The sequence below is a fragment of the Zootoca vivipara genome, chromosome 13, assembly GCF_965207765.1.
Source record: "Zootoca vivipara chromosome 13, rZooViv2.hap1.1, whole genome shotgun sequence".
Classification (NCBI taxonomy): domain Eukaryota; kingdom Metazoa; phylum Chordata; class Lepidosauria; order Squamata; family Lacertidae; genus Zootoca; species Zootoca vivipara.
The window spans coordinates 16,741,896-16,754,935 of NC_142596.1; the positions used below are offsets into that span (position 1 = coordinate 16,741,896).

The window sequence follows — 13,040 nt, forward strand, 5'->3', positions numbered from 1 at the left end:
CAAATGGGATGACTTTTTCAGTTACCAGTTACAACATATCATCCACCTTGTCCGCAAACAATTCTGTGAGCAAGATCTAATACAGGGCTGAGGGACCTCAGATTCCAGCCTCTCAATCTAGCCCCCAGGACACTCTTTGGGCCATGCCCGACAGACCGGATCTGCTCAACTGCTTTTGTCTGGTGGCCTGTGTCCTTGGACTGTGATAATTAACCTTTCTTGTTTGGGTGGGCTGTGAAGATAAGTGGGTACATGCATAAACCTCTGACTTACTGCATACATGGAATATAGCCCTACTGCACAAGGGTAACTGTCACACCCATTATGGTCAGAGTGTTGGACTACAAACTGGGAGACCAGGGTTCAAATCCCCGTTCAGCCACAAACCTCGCTGAACAACCTTGTGCTAGTCACCATCTCTCAGCCTAACCTACCTCACAGGGTTGTTGTGAGGGAAACATGGGAAAGGGAGGGACGGTAGGCACCACCTTGAGCTCCTTGGAGGAGGCAAAGTGGGGTGTAAATGTAATAAAATAATAATAATTCATTGCTCCAACCGCTTTTGTCCCTGGCCTGCTCAGCTTTCAGTATGCAGCTCCCAGAATGTTGATCATGAGGGAATGCCACCCTCAGGCTGAAAAACATTCCCCATCCCTGATCTAATAACGCCATCCAGGTCAAGGCACCGTCCAAGTAAAAACGGCTTCTAACAACATGCTTTCACCACCACCCTGGCCCCTTTTCATACAAGAAGTCACTCAATTAAAGAGGGAGGGAGAGACCCAAAAGTTATACTGTACAGCAAGTGGCCTTAATACGAAGTGTTAAGTTGGCTTATTACAAGACGTTTTGTGGCAACTTGCAAACTAAATTTTTTACAAAGACGTAATGAAAGGAATTAGTGAAGATGTTAAGGTTGAAATTCACGTCTGTGGGATCTGTGAAAGATTTGTTTCTACTGCAATCAAATGGTGAAGCAAACAGTTGAGAAATAACAGTTCTTTGGAAGGAAAGGAGGGAGTAGCAACAGAGGCCGGAGAGAACATCTTTTGGACAGAGATAAGCCACTGAGTTGAGGCAGCAAGAAACCCAAATCATTTACTCTAGAAAAACTTCTGACACTACAGTCTCGGGAGCATGACTGAACGACATATCAAAATATTTATCAGAAATAAAGTAAAGCTGTAAATAAACCAGGTATTTTGTAAAGCAGGGGTGTCACACTCAAATTCATCGGGGGCCGCATCAGCAGTTTGGTCACCCTCAAAGGGCCGGTTGTATCTATAGGACTATGTAGGAAAGGGAGAAAGAAGGAAGGAAGTAGAGGGAAAGAAAGAATAAGAATGAGGGAGGGGAAGAAAGATGGGAAGGACAGAAGGAAGGAAGGAAGGAAGGAAGGAAGGAAGGAAGGAAGGAAGGAAGGAAGGAAGGAAAGAGGGAGCAGAGGGGAGAGAGGAAGGAAAGAGGTGAGAGAAAGAAGAGTAGGAAAGAAGGAATAAAGAAAGAAAGAAAAAGAAAGAGGGAGAGAAGACAGAGATAAAGAAGGAAGGAAGGAGAGGGAAAGAAAGAATAAGAACGAGAGAGAGGAAGAAAGAAAGGGAAGGGGGGGTCGCCGCCTTGATTCAGCGCCAGAAAAGAGCGCGAAGGGACCCAGGGGCAAAAAGCATTTCCTGTGCAGCGTGAGGCAGCGGGTGTCCGTTTTAGGAGAAGTGCGTAAAGCCTCAGAGTTGCACGTTTGTGAGGCTGAGCCGCGGCAGGAGGAGGAGGAGGAGGTGAGGCAAGAGGAGGAGGAGGCGGCGGCTTGCCGGGTCGGTGCCCGGCAGCGCCGTGCGGAGAGTCCCGAGCCTCTGGGACGCAGCAGTGCTCTGTAGCACTTTGAATCCTCCTCCTCCACGCGGCGCTGCTGGGTGCTTTGTCTGTGCTTCAGCAGCAGCAGCAGCAGCCGTTTCCAGACGCCGAGCCGTGGCAGGAGGAGAAGGATTCAAAGTGCTACAGAGCACTGCTGCGTCGCAGAGGCTTGGGACTCTCTGTGCGGCGCTGCTCCGGCCGCCTTTCTACCCCCCCCCCGGCCCCAGCTCTTTGTCGGCGCGGCGCTTCAGCAGCAAGGTCCCGCTGCTAGGGCGCGCTGGCTGGGGTGCTCGGCGGGCCACATGACGAGGTCTGGCGGGCCGGATTTGGCCCCCGGGCCTTGTGTTTGACACCCCTGTTGTAAAGGGTCAAAATTCTCCCTTTTTGTTTCAAGGCTGCTACCCTAAGCAAAACTTTCAAGGGGATAAGCAGCAAGCTCTCTAGACTTAGAAGTTTTGCATTATTTAAGACAATGTATACATTTACTCAAAAAGAAAGTCTCTAAATGGTTTACAAAGGGCAATCTAAAATATTCCTTAAAACACCAATGAAAGCAAACATTAAAAACAAATTGACATGAAATTGTATCAAAAACTAAACAAAACCAGCAATTTACAAACTATTATAATGGGGACGGGAATACATGACTGTGCAGGTTTGTTGAAACAAATATCTTTTTAGCAGGTGCCAAACACAATACAGCAAAATTGCCTGCCTGATATCAATAGGTAGGGAGTTCCAGGTGATGCCATAATGAATGATCAATTCCTTGCAAGTGAGGAATGAACATTATGTGAGATACGTACAAACAAAGCATTCTTAACAGTCAATATGAGGCAGAAAGATACACCCCCCCACCACCACCTCTATGGCTGATATTTTGTATCCTAGAAGCATTTTTACATTTTTGGGTGTCTACACAACCGAAATACATTGTCAAATGAGAGAAAATTCAAAGAGCAGCAATAAAAGTCATCAATGAGTTGAAAGCCAAAAGATATTGGGGAATAAATTATAAGGCCTAAAAATAAAGCACATTTTTTTAAAGTACCTACGGTTCAATAAGCATTTACAATTCAAGAAAGGAACTAAGTTATTTAAATGCAGTTTCTTATAGCGATTACACAAGGAGTTTTACTGTTCTGCTTAAGGCTTCCGAGCAAAAGTTACGAAGTCTGATTATGTACCAGCCTTAAACCACAGCAGTCACCTATTAACATTAAATGGGAGTCAGCAACGGCACAGTGCCACAATGATTCTTTACAGGAAGCAAATCACCCTCGGCTCTGGGATGTCTTCTCTGTTCTCATACCTCATGGGCAAGGTTGCAGTCAGAAACAAGTCCAGGCACAGATTATTATTATTTTTTAAAAAAAGCTGTGCATAGCACACTTGTAAACTTTGGATACGGTTGCCAGCCACCCGTTCTTTTCTCAACGAAACAATAAACAGCACACCGTACGCACGTGTCAGAAGATCATTAAGAACAGCTAAAAGGTTCTTTAGGTGCAAATTCAAGGCACAGATCTATGGCACATGTTCACAAACAGCACTCAAAACAAGAGTGAAAAAACACACAAACCCAATAAGGTGGAAACGAGGTCAACATCAGGCTTGCGATTGTAGACGCCCACAACCCTGCAAGGGGCCCACTCCTAGTCCCCCAGGCAAACCATGAACCCTAACCATGAACTCTGTAAGAGGCAAACCATGGTTTCAGAGGATACTACGCCAAACCATGGCTTAGCTACCAGCAGTACAGCATCAGCAGGACCAAAAGAGATCCAGCTAAGCAAACATATTATCCTCTTTGGGAGCTTGCACACTCATGCTATGCCATAGGGTAGCTTAGTGCAATGTGCACACTGAACGAATGTGAAAAAAAGTGAGTACCCGTAGTAGTGTACTCTTCTGCCCTCCTGGGCAGGAACAGCTGGCTGGAGTGTCCTTTTGAGAGGCACAATTCTCCATCCACCCTAACCCCAATGCAATACAAAAGACTAATACTATACAAGTCACTACTTCTCCTCTCAGCCTGAAGGCAAAGCAGGAGGAACAAGATAAGCATACATCCCATAACAAAAGTGGTAGTGGTAACAGTGCAAAAATGGCAAAAATGAAGAACTTTACTGCTTGAAATAAACTGCAGCTGTCTGGAAAAGTAGACACAAATGTGTTCTCATTGGACAGACTTTGCTTGGTGCTGGGTGGGGTGGGGTGGGGGTCAATTCATTGCCATATTTACGTCAATTCATTGCCATATTTAGGTCTAAGACAACAGGGAACAGTAACCTGCAGATATTCACTTTTAAAAAATGTCCCAGTCGACAGCTCCAGGCAAGTTAAATCACTTTTGACCTTCTTCTGCCCAAGAGCTTGTATTCCGATCTTTCCTGTAATAGGCTAAACATTAATAAAATTAAATCACATTGTCCAGCATTGCCATGAGTTAAATAACCACCTGGACAAAAAAGGGAATTTGTAGCCAAAGACAAAGCTCCCAATTCTAACAAGATTAAACATATAATGCAGAACATGATACACCTCATGAAAGGCATTAAGGAAGGCTATACAATCCAAAGCAGACTTACCTAGAATCTAATTCTCTTGAGATCAAATGAAAAGTTTAGAACCAGGGTGCAGGTTAATGGAAGAAAAATCACCCCAGAAGTAAATACAATGAACAGTGACCGCAAACAAACCCTACAGGTGGTCTCTTTGACAAATGTCTGTGGGCCCCCCCCAGGCCAGCTCAGAGCCCCACAGCTCTAACCAAAGCACCCCAAACCACAGGCACTTCTAACTGGTCTATTTATTTCCTGGATATCCCGTCACCTGATTGACTCATACTCCACAGGACAAGGCAGCTGGGGACAAAAACAACAGCTGCTTGAGGTTAAACTCACATCCCTCAGCATGTTTACATGTTGGGGGCAGTGAGGCTGCACATCAGCCACATCACCTCCCCTCTTCCCAAATCACATACCAACTCTTCCCCATTGGGGAAAGCCCCTGCCTTCCAGAACCTGCTGAAGACAGGAGCTGCTATTTCCTGTTTCTCCTAAAACTCTACCAAGCCTCCCACATCCCACGATAAGGTCTCTGTATTCCTTTGCTACTTCCTTCCAGGGCTCCAATGGTGTGCTGATAACCACCACTGCCATCCCGGTCTCAACTCTCTCTCCCTCTCTCTCTCTCTCTCTCACACACACACACACACACAAATACTTGTCTTCCCATGAATCTAGTCCACCCCTGTTTTGTAAGATTCCTCTATACATCCATTTCCAAGAAGATGCCAATCTCCTAGCACCCTTTCCCTTCTGACAGTGGTTTGTTTTGCTTTGCTTTGCTTGTTTGTTTCTGCCTGTCCCAAATGTTGAGCAGAGCTCTCTGCCTGCTCAGAAACTACTGAAGAGTGTAACATCACTTCACATTTTATTCCCCGTCCTAATGTCTTCTTCCTCAGTTCCTTGGGACAGGCATGGGGAACCTTCTGCTCTCCAGATGCTGCTTAACTACAATTCTCATCATCCCTGCTAGCTGGGACCGATGGGAATTGTAGTTCAGTAACATCTGGAGGGCCAAAGTGCCAAAGGTTCCCCATAGCGGTTTTAGGATGACTGAAGACCCCATGCTGGAACAAGTGTCTCCATCTCACACTCAGAGAACTTCAATGGGTAAAAGGGCCACCCTTACCAAGGCCTGAATGTATCCTACCCTGTTTCTCATATTTTAAGACATACCCATAAAATAAGCCATAGCAGGATTTTTAAGCATTCAAGAAATATAAGCCATACCCCGAAAATAAGACATAGTGATAGGCACAGCAGCAATGCTGGCTGTGGCAGGAGGAGGAAGAAAGAAATAAGACATCCCTTGAAAATAAGCCATAGTGTGTTTTTTTGAGGAAAAAATAAATATAAGACATGTCTTATAATATGAGAAACACGGTATATAGTACATGGATGGAGTTCTCAAGAAGTTGCTGCACAATTACCAATAGCCCTGGTCATTGGTCATGCTGGCTGGGGCTGATGGGAGTTGTAGTTCAACAGCATAAGGAGGATCACAGGCTATAGAAGTACCTCGTTCTAATTCCTTAAGGTTTGAACTCGGAATCTAATTCCCGCACTTGAAGCTCACTGAAAGACGTTGAAGCAGTCATTCTCTCTGGCAGCCTAAATGCCTTTCAGGGCTGTTGTGAAGCTTTTGTTTTTGTAAAAGACTGCACCAGTTGAGATCTCTGAAAATAGGCACAAATAATAAACAGGGATCCTCCCTGATACAAGGATCCCATTTTCTTCCTTACTACATATTTAATATAACCTAGAAGGCAAAGGAAGATGTCTCTTCATGCCCCTGCTGCAGTATCACAGGGGTACAATCTTCTGAAAATGAGGAAGGGGTAAACATTCCCCTACATATAGGTTCAAGTTGACTTTAGCCTTTCATAGCATACTTTCTTTTCTTTTTTTACTAGGAACCCTACCTTTCCATGATGTGTTCTAAGTTGAAGAACAAGAGTGCACTTTCAGGATCTCTGAAGGGTTAAGGCACAACTAACCAGTTGTCCCAAGTCTGCGCTCTCCATTTTAAGATGCTAAGAGTTTTGCCAGATGATATCAAGGCCCATCTAGCCTGGACTCCTTAGTAAGGAACTGCAGCAACTAGCAGGCAAGTTAAAATAACAAATAAGGGGCCCACCAGAAATTGCCCTGCGGTCTTTCTGATACCCACCCTTGCCTTTAAGCAGAGGTTTCCCAGTGAACCCCCTGCCTCTCATTACCCCATGAGTGTGTGAACTGGGGGCAGTCCCTATTTGAGAGAGAGGTTCTTGGTCTTCCCTTTTCCTTTTACCCAGCCAAAAACCTTACGGTCTTTAAGTGGCAGCTGTCCCTATAATCCTTAACCCTTACTTCAGCTGGGGGGGATAATTAAAATAAGGCACCCCTAATATCTTTCCCCTCTCCCAATACCCTTTCCCTCTTATCTTCCCTGAAGTCTACCACTCCCAGCATAAAACTTTAGGGGGGGGGGTGTTAAGAAGAGGAAGCATTCCCCAAACACCCTCCTCCTCCAGTGTAAAGTGCTTACGGAATTTAAGCAAAAGCTTCCCTTGTCATTCTTTCACCCTCCTTTCCTGTGTGTGAAGGGGACAAATAAACAAGCAATTTTAGAGCCCTGTGCAAAGTCCTCTGAAGGGGATTATACCCCCCCCCAAAAAACATTTCACCTTCCCCCACAAATTCTTCCTTCTGGGGGAAGTAAAGGGAAGAGGGGGCCTTCTAAAAACCCTACCCCCACCCCAAAAAAGTAAGGTCCCCTGGTGGGGGGGAAGGAACACATGCACCCTTCCCCATAACCTTTTACATCCCCATAGAACCTTTTGCTTTTTGGGGGGGGGAGCTCTCCCCAACTATCTCCTAAGGTGGGGCTGTAGGCAAAAAGAGGGGGGTGGTCTCTCATATCATCCCCCCCCTTTTCCTCGCCCCTCTTCCAGGTTATGTAAGTGGGGAACAGGGGGGGGAAGGCAGTGAGAAGAGTAATGTGAAGAGACCACCTCTTCCCTACAAGACCCTAACCAAGCCTCCTCGGGAGTAAGCCCCACTGAATTCGCCCCTAGGTAAAGTGGGACAACTTAAGTAAATATGGGGGGTAATTTGGGGAGGGGGTGGGGGCAGAGAGAAGAGCCCCGCCCCACCCCACCCCATGTATGTGGGGTAGGGAGGAGAGAGAATAAAAAAGGGGGAACCCACTCCCTCCCCCAACCCCCCCACACGGGGGGGGGGAGTGAGGAGAAAGGACGGCCGATAGCCCACGGGCCCGCGCACGCGCTCTCGCTCTCTCACCTGACTCCGCAGGAGGGGAGGGGGGCGCGCGAGGGTCCTCGCGCCGCAGAGTTCCAGGCGCCGCTTAGCTCCTCCGAGTCTTCAGTAAACTTTTCTTTCCCCCAGTTTCCTCCGTTCCCTTCCTCTCCACCTCAGCCCCGCCCTGTCCGACAGAAACCTACGCGGGCGGGCGCTGATTGGCGGAAGCCGGGCGGGCGGGCGGAAAACAAAAGGAGGAGGCGGGGACGGGGTAAAGAAAACCCAGGAGGGAGGGGGAAGGCGACGCTGTCGCTGCTTTCTGACACCGCTGCTGCCTCCGCCTCCTCTTCCTTCCTAGTGACTGGCAGCGATTGCCGGGGACGGCGCGCGATGCGAACCAAACTAATAATGGCGAGCGGGGCCGGGGCGGGAATGGGGAGGGATGGTTTTAAAGCCAGCTTAGTGCCCTCCAGATGTTCTTTGGACTACAACACCCATCAGCCCTGAGTAGCGGCCGCGCTGGCGGGGGGCTGATGGGAATTGGAGTCCAACGGCACCTGGGCGGCACTAGCTTGATTGAAGCAGCGTTTTCTGGGGTTTTTGTTTTTTTTAAGCGACTTAAATGTCTCTTGAAAGAAAGCGAGCTGCAAGCAACTAGGCTCTGGACAGATAAGGGAAGGGCTGTCGTTCAGAGGCAGGGCTTCCGAGAAGGTCCCCGGTTCAAATCCCGACATCTCGCAGTTAAGCTGGGGCTGCACGCCACTCTTGCCTGGAACCGAAGCTAAAAGTCGCGACTTCCTGCCAGGAAACCTGGGGAACTACGGTAGTTTGGTGGAGGGTGCTAGGAATTGTAGTTCCGCGACAAACTACAGTTCCCCGCCTTCTTTTTTTGGGCGGGGGGGGGAGAGGTGGTCGTTTGATATATAGTGCGGAGGTGACCTTTGTGCTTTGCCTGAGATCTTTTTTCATACCAGAGATTGATCCTGGCTGACTGCAAAATAATAATTTAAAAAAATTATCTCTGAGTATATGCAAAATATTTTTCCCCACCCCCACCCCCTTGAGACGCTACAGCCTACCCTTAATCTTCCTCTGCCCCTGCATTGCTTTCCTGTGTATTTATCACCTGTGTGGTCTGGCAGCTATTTAATAGGTGGGGTTTTGCCTGCCACTTAATCTCCATTCTGGAGAAGGGTGAGGTCTCATTAACACCCGTTGGGCAAAAGGTTCTTGCATTGCAGGAGGTTGGACTAGATGACCCTAATGGTCCCATCCAACTCTACAATTCTACGATTCTGAATTCATACGTTTACAGCACATTTATACCACTTTAACAGTCATGGCTCCCTCTTCCCCCACCAAAGAAGCCTGGGAACTGTAGTTTGTTAAGGGCACTGACAGTTGTTAAAAGACCCACTATTCCCCACACAGAGCTACAATTCTCAGAGTGGTTTAACAACCAATTCTTCATAGAGAGGTCTGAATCCAAACTTGGGAAAGAAATATATTAAATAAACAAAGCAAGCTCTATAAGGGAAATTGGAGTCTCCCACTAACCCATCACGTCCACATTCAAAAGCATACAGCTTTAAAGCACACAAGTTCCCTGAAATGAAATGTAGTTTAGGAGGTTTGTGAGTGGTAAACTACAGTTCCCAGGGGAAATCCATTACTGTTATAAATGTACTTTAAATATATCATATTGTATGGAGCTTCTAAAGGGTGGGTGTGTGTTGCTCTTCTAAGTCAAAACTATATTCACACAGATTTCAGAGCGGGACAAGATAGTAGCATCCTTAACAAAAGCTCATGCCATTCATTTTCCGGTGCCACAAGATTCAGTGGTTTTTTTTAAGACACTAAGCATGAGAAAATAAGGCTGCCACATGACGACAGAAACCTTAGTCATTCATCATATGATTTTTAATTGATTCATCGATGAATTAATTGGTTTAAACGGCAAGCCTTCACAAAGGAATAATAACAATCATTCTGAAGTGGGGAAACACAAGATGACACGGGCAAATTAATCATCAGAGACTGTGTGGCATAGTGGTTACAGTGTTGGGCTAAGACCTGAGAGGCCTACGGTAGGTTCAGTTCCCCACTTGGCCATGAAGCTCATTGGGTGAGTCACACCCAGTGTCACACAGGATGAAATTACGAGGGAAGAAGAGCCACAAAACAAAACAAAAAGTTGCAAGAGAAATTCTCTTTTGTGTGTCAGAGTCCAACAAAGGCACCTGCCATCCCCAGTGCAACCGTATTGAAGTTAGAGTTCATTTTTAAAATGAACTGCTACCCGCTTAACTGGGTCACCTTTTAGGAGTCAAAAAGGCTGCAATCCTAGATCCATTTACTTGGGAGCACGCCCCATTGCACATCACTGGGCTTCCTGAATTGCCTAACAATGCAATCCTATACAATCTACTGCAAATACAAGTCAAGTCCTGTGTTGTTCAGTAGCACTTCTTCCATTTTACATTGCTGTCCTAATAGGAGACATTTCATTGACCTACCTAGTGACACATGCACACACCCCTGACTACCTAGCTGACTCCATTGTTCATTAGAGCAGTAGCTATTAGAGAGCAGCTAATCCACAGCCTAACAACAACCCCATAGCATAGAAGAGCCAGTGTGGTGTAGTGGTTAGAGTGTCAGACTAGGACCTGGGAGAACAGGGTTCAATTCCCCACTCAGCTGTGAAGCTCACTAGGTGACCTTGGGCCAGTCCCTGCCTCTCTACTTCATTTAGGAAGCCGCCATATACTGAATCAGCCCACTGGCCCATCAGGTTCAATATTGTCTACACTGGCCAGCAGCTGCTTTTCAGGGTTTCAAGCAAGAGCCTTTTTCTGGAGATGCTGGGGATCGAACCTCTCAAGGTTGTTGTGAGATTTAAATGAGGAGGGGGGAGAACCAACTTGATCTCCTTGGAGAAAAATTGGTGGGATATGAATGCAATCACCCAATCAATAAGATATGTTTACCTATATTTCACTTTCCTATTTATTGCCCAATATCCATTCCCTTCAACCCTTGGCCTCCAAACTCCTGGGACCTGCTGCTTATTATGGGATAGGGCCATTGTGGCAGATCATCTGGGTATGCCTGCCCTAAACAAGTAAACAAAAAGGATATGGCCAAAGAGTGTTTGGAGAAATTTAGTCCCCCTTTACAGTTTGTCAAATGAATTTTTCTCCCTGAAGCTCAGTATAGTTTTGAAATGTTTCAAGTTAATAAACTCTTACTTCGGCTAGAGATTACTTATATTTGTTTTCTTTCTCTTCCCCCGCCCTATTTGTACGTGGTAAGATATCAGTATGTTTAAAACATGTACATATATTTTATTATTGCAATAGTATTAATTTTTACAACTCGCTCCTGTCTTTCGTGCTTTTGACGTAAAAACGGAAAGGCTTGTCATGTTAACAATCAGTAATTGACAGGTAACTCTGTAATTATTTGAATGCAATAGTGTTTCACTGCACATAAAAAATAAAATGGGTCTGGAGGTGTCAAAAACAGTACAGCACCCTGCCTCATATTAATCAGCTTGCATTTTTACAAGGAACATTTTGGATCCCCAGATTAATTAATTAAAGTTACCAACCCTTCTCCAAAAAGAAGGGTACAGCTGCGTTTACAAAGCATTCGGCAAAATAAAGTAAGAAATGGTCACACAGTAATGCCTTTCCAGTCAGTGTGTGTGACTCACCTTCCCTTTCCGGTCAGTGGTGTGAGAACTATTTTATGATGTTCTCAGCAATATGGATATTCCTCAACAAAGGTGGCTTGTTATCAGATTCTGAATGAGGATTCACACCAAAGAGTTAAAGCAATACCACTTTAAACAGTCATAGGTTCCCCCAAAGAATCCTGGGATTTGTTACGGGTGCTGAGAGTTTTTAGGAGACCTTCTTCCACAGAGCTGCAATTCCCAGAGCTCCCTGTGAAGAGGAACTGACTGTCAATCCACCCTGGGAATTGCAGGTCTGGGAAAGGAATAGGAGTTTCCTAACAACTCTCAGGATTCTGGACGGTTTAAAGCATTGTAAATGTTAAGGATATATATATATATATATATATATATATATATATATATATATATGTTCATAAACATGTACATGAATGTACAGGCACATGTCTGAAACAGCACAGGAAGACAGGCCTGACTGACACCATTTTGACTCTCTCTGACCAGAATCTCACACACATTTCCACATGACTATCAATTTGGGAGCCATAATCCTGTGAGCCGGAGGCTCTGCCAACTGGACATTTCCCCATAAATGGTGCCAGACTACTAGCCATTTCATTCACAATGGAAGACTCCTCCGAACAAAAGATAGTGATCAACTTTAAAGAAACAGTTAATTTCTCTTTGTGTTTAGGTATTCACACCTGGGAGGGGTAAGAGGAGGACTAGGAGAGGTGTCAAAGTTGCTCAGATTTCTACCTTGAACCCTCCCTTTTTGTGAGGTATTGATTACGTAGCTGTGATGTAGGAATGATGTATTTTGGGGGTGTTTCTTGGTGATGGGAAAACTGATAAAAGTGTTCTGGGTCTCTTGTTCTGGGTTCCTTCCTTGTTCTCCTGCGTGAGGGGAAGGACCCTGTTGCAACAGCAAAAATAAAAGGCTTTGCTTCTCAAAATTCTCTGGTTGGCCTCTGTTATATTCTCCGACTGATGGAGAACCACATAAGGGCAGATTTTTGCTTATTACAAAAGTGGTATTATAGTGCTTTAAATATTTGGTGTGAACGTGGCCTAAGGCTGGACACGGCATACCATCCAGTACAACACGGAGGGGGGGGGACTTGGAGCACCATCTTCTGGGGTTGCACTCCTGTGTTGGGTCACATGACCCAAGCGAGATTGCACCCTCCCCCCCCAAAAAAACACTTTTCTTGCATGGCACCCCGCAAAAATGTGTTTTGGGGTGCCATGCAAGACCTCAACCCTGGGAAAAAAAACAAGATTGCATCCCAAAATTGCATGAGACCCCAGTGCCCAAAATGGCCACCATGCTCTTGCAGGAAAACATGGAATGTTCCGGTTTTGTTGGGACAGTTGTGAGATATGGCACTGTGGTTTGTTGAGTGTTGCATGGTATAGTAAATCTGCAAGGGGTAGACAACAGTGCCCAGAATCCTTTGAGGGGAAGAATGTGCTTCAGATGTGATTTAAAAGAATAGCTTCAATAACTGCATCTGGTTTCAGGGCTGGCTCTAGGTTTGAGGGGGCCTTCAAGCAAGCTACCCTTCCTCTTGGCCCTCTTTCTGAAACTCTGTCCTCAGCAGTATCCTGGGAATTCTCTCTTTCAGCATCAATTAAATGGAGGCAGTGAGAGATTTTACTTTCTTGGGCTCCTTGAT

At 45.8% G+C, this 13,040-nt stretch overlaps 1 protein-coding gene across 10 annotated transcripts in view; it reads right to left on the reverse strand.

Annotated features, from left to right (window-relative positions):
- The window catches only part of ZFAND6 (zinc finger AN1-type containing 6), a 67,904-nt gene extending 60,056 nt beyond the window's left edge, over positions 1-7,848 (reverse strand). For 3 of the 10 annotated variants that reach the window (XM_035130723.3, XM_035130722.3, XM_035130718.3), the window contains exon 1: positions 7,701-7,848. The gene's annotated coding sequence lies outside the window, so the exon portion shown is untranslated. Of the gene's footprint in view, positions 1-4,439; positions 5,174-5,936; positions 6,095-6,340 lie in introns of those variants that run through there. The other 7 variants (XM_088656518.1, XM_088656512.1, XM_088656519.1 and 4 more) reach the window with 5 other exon arrangements.
- Positions 7,849-13,040: the final 5,192 nt, after the last annotated feature.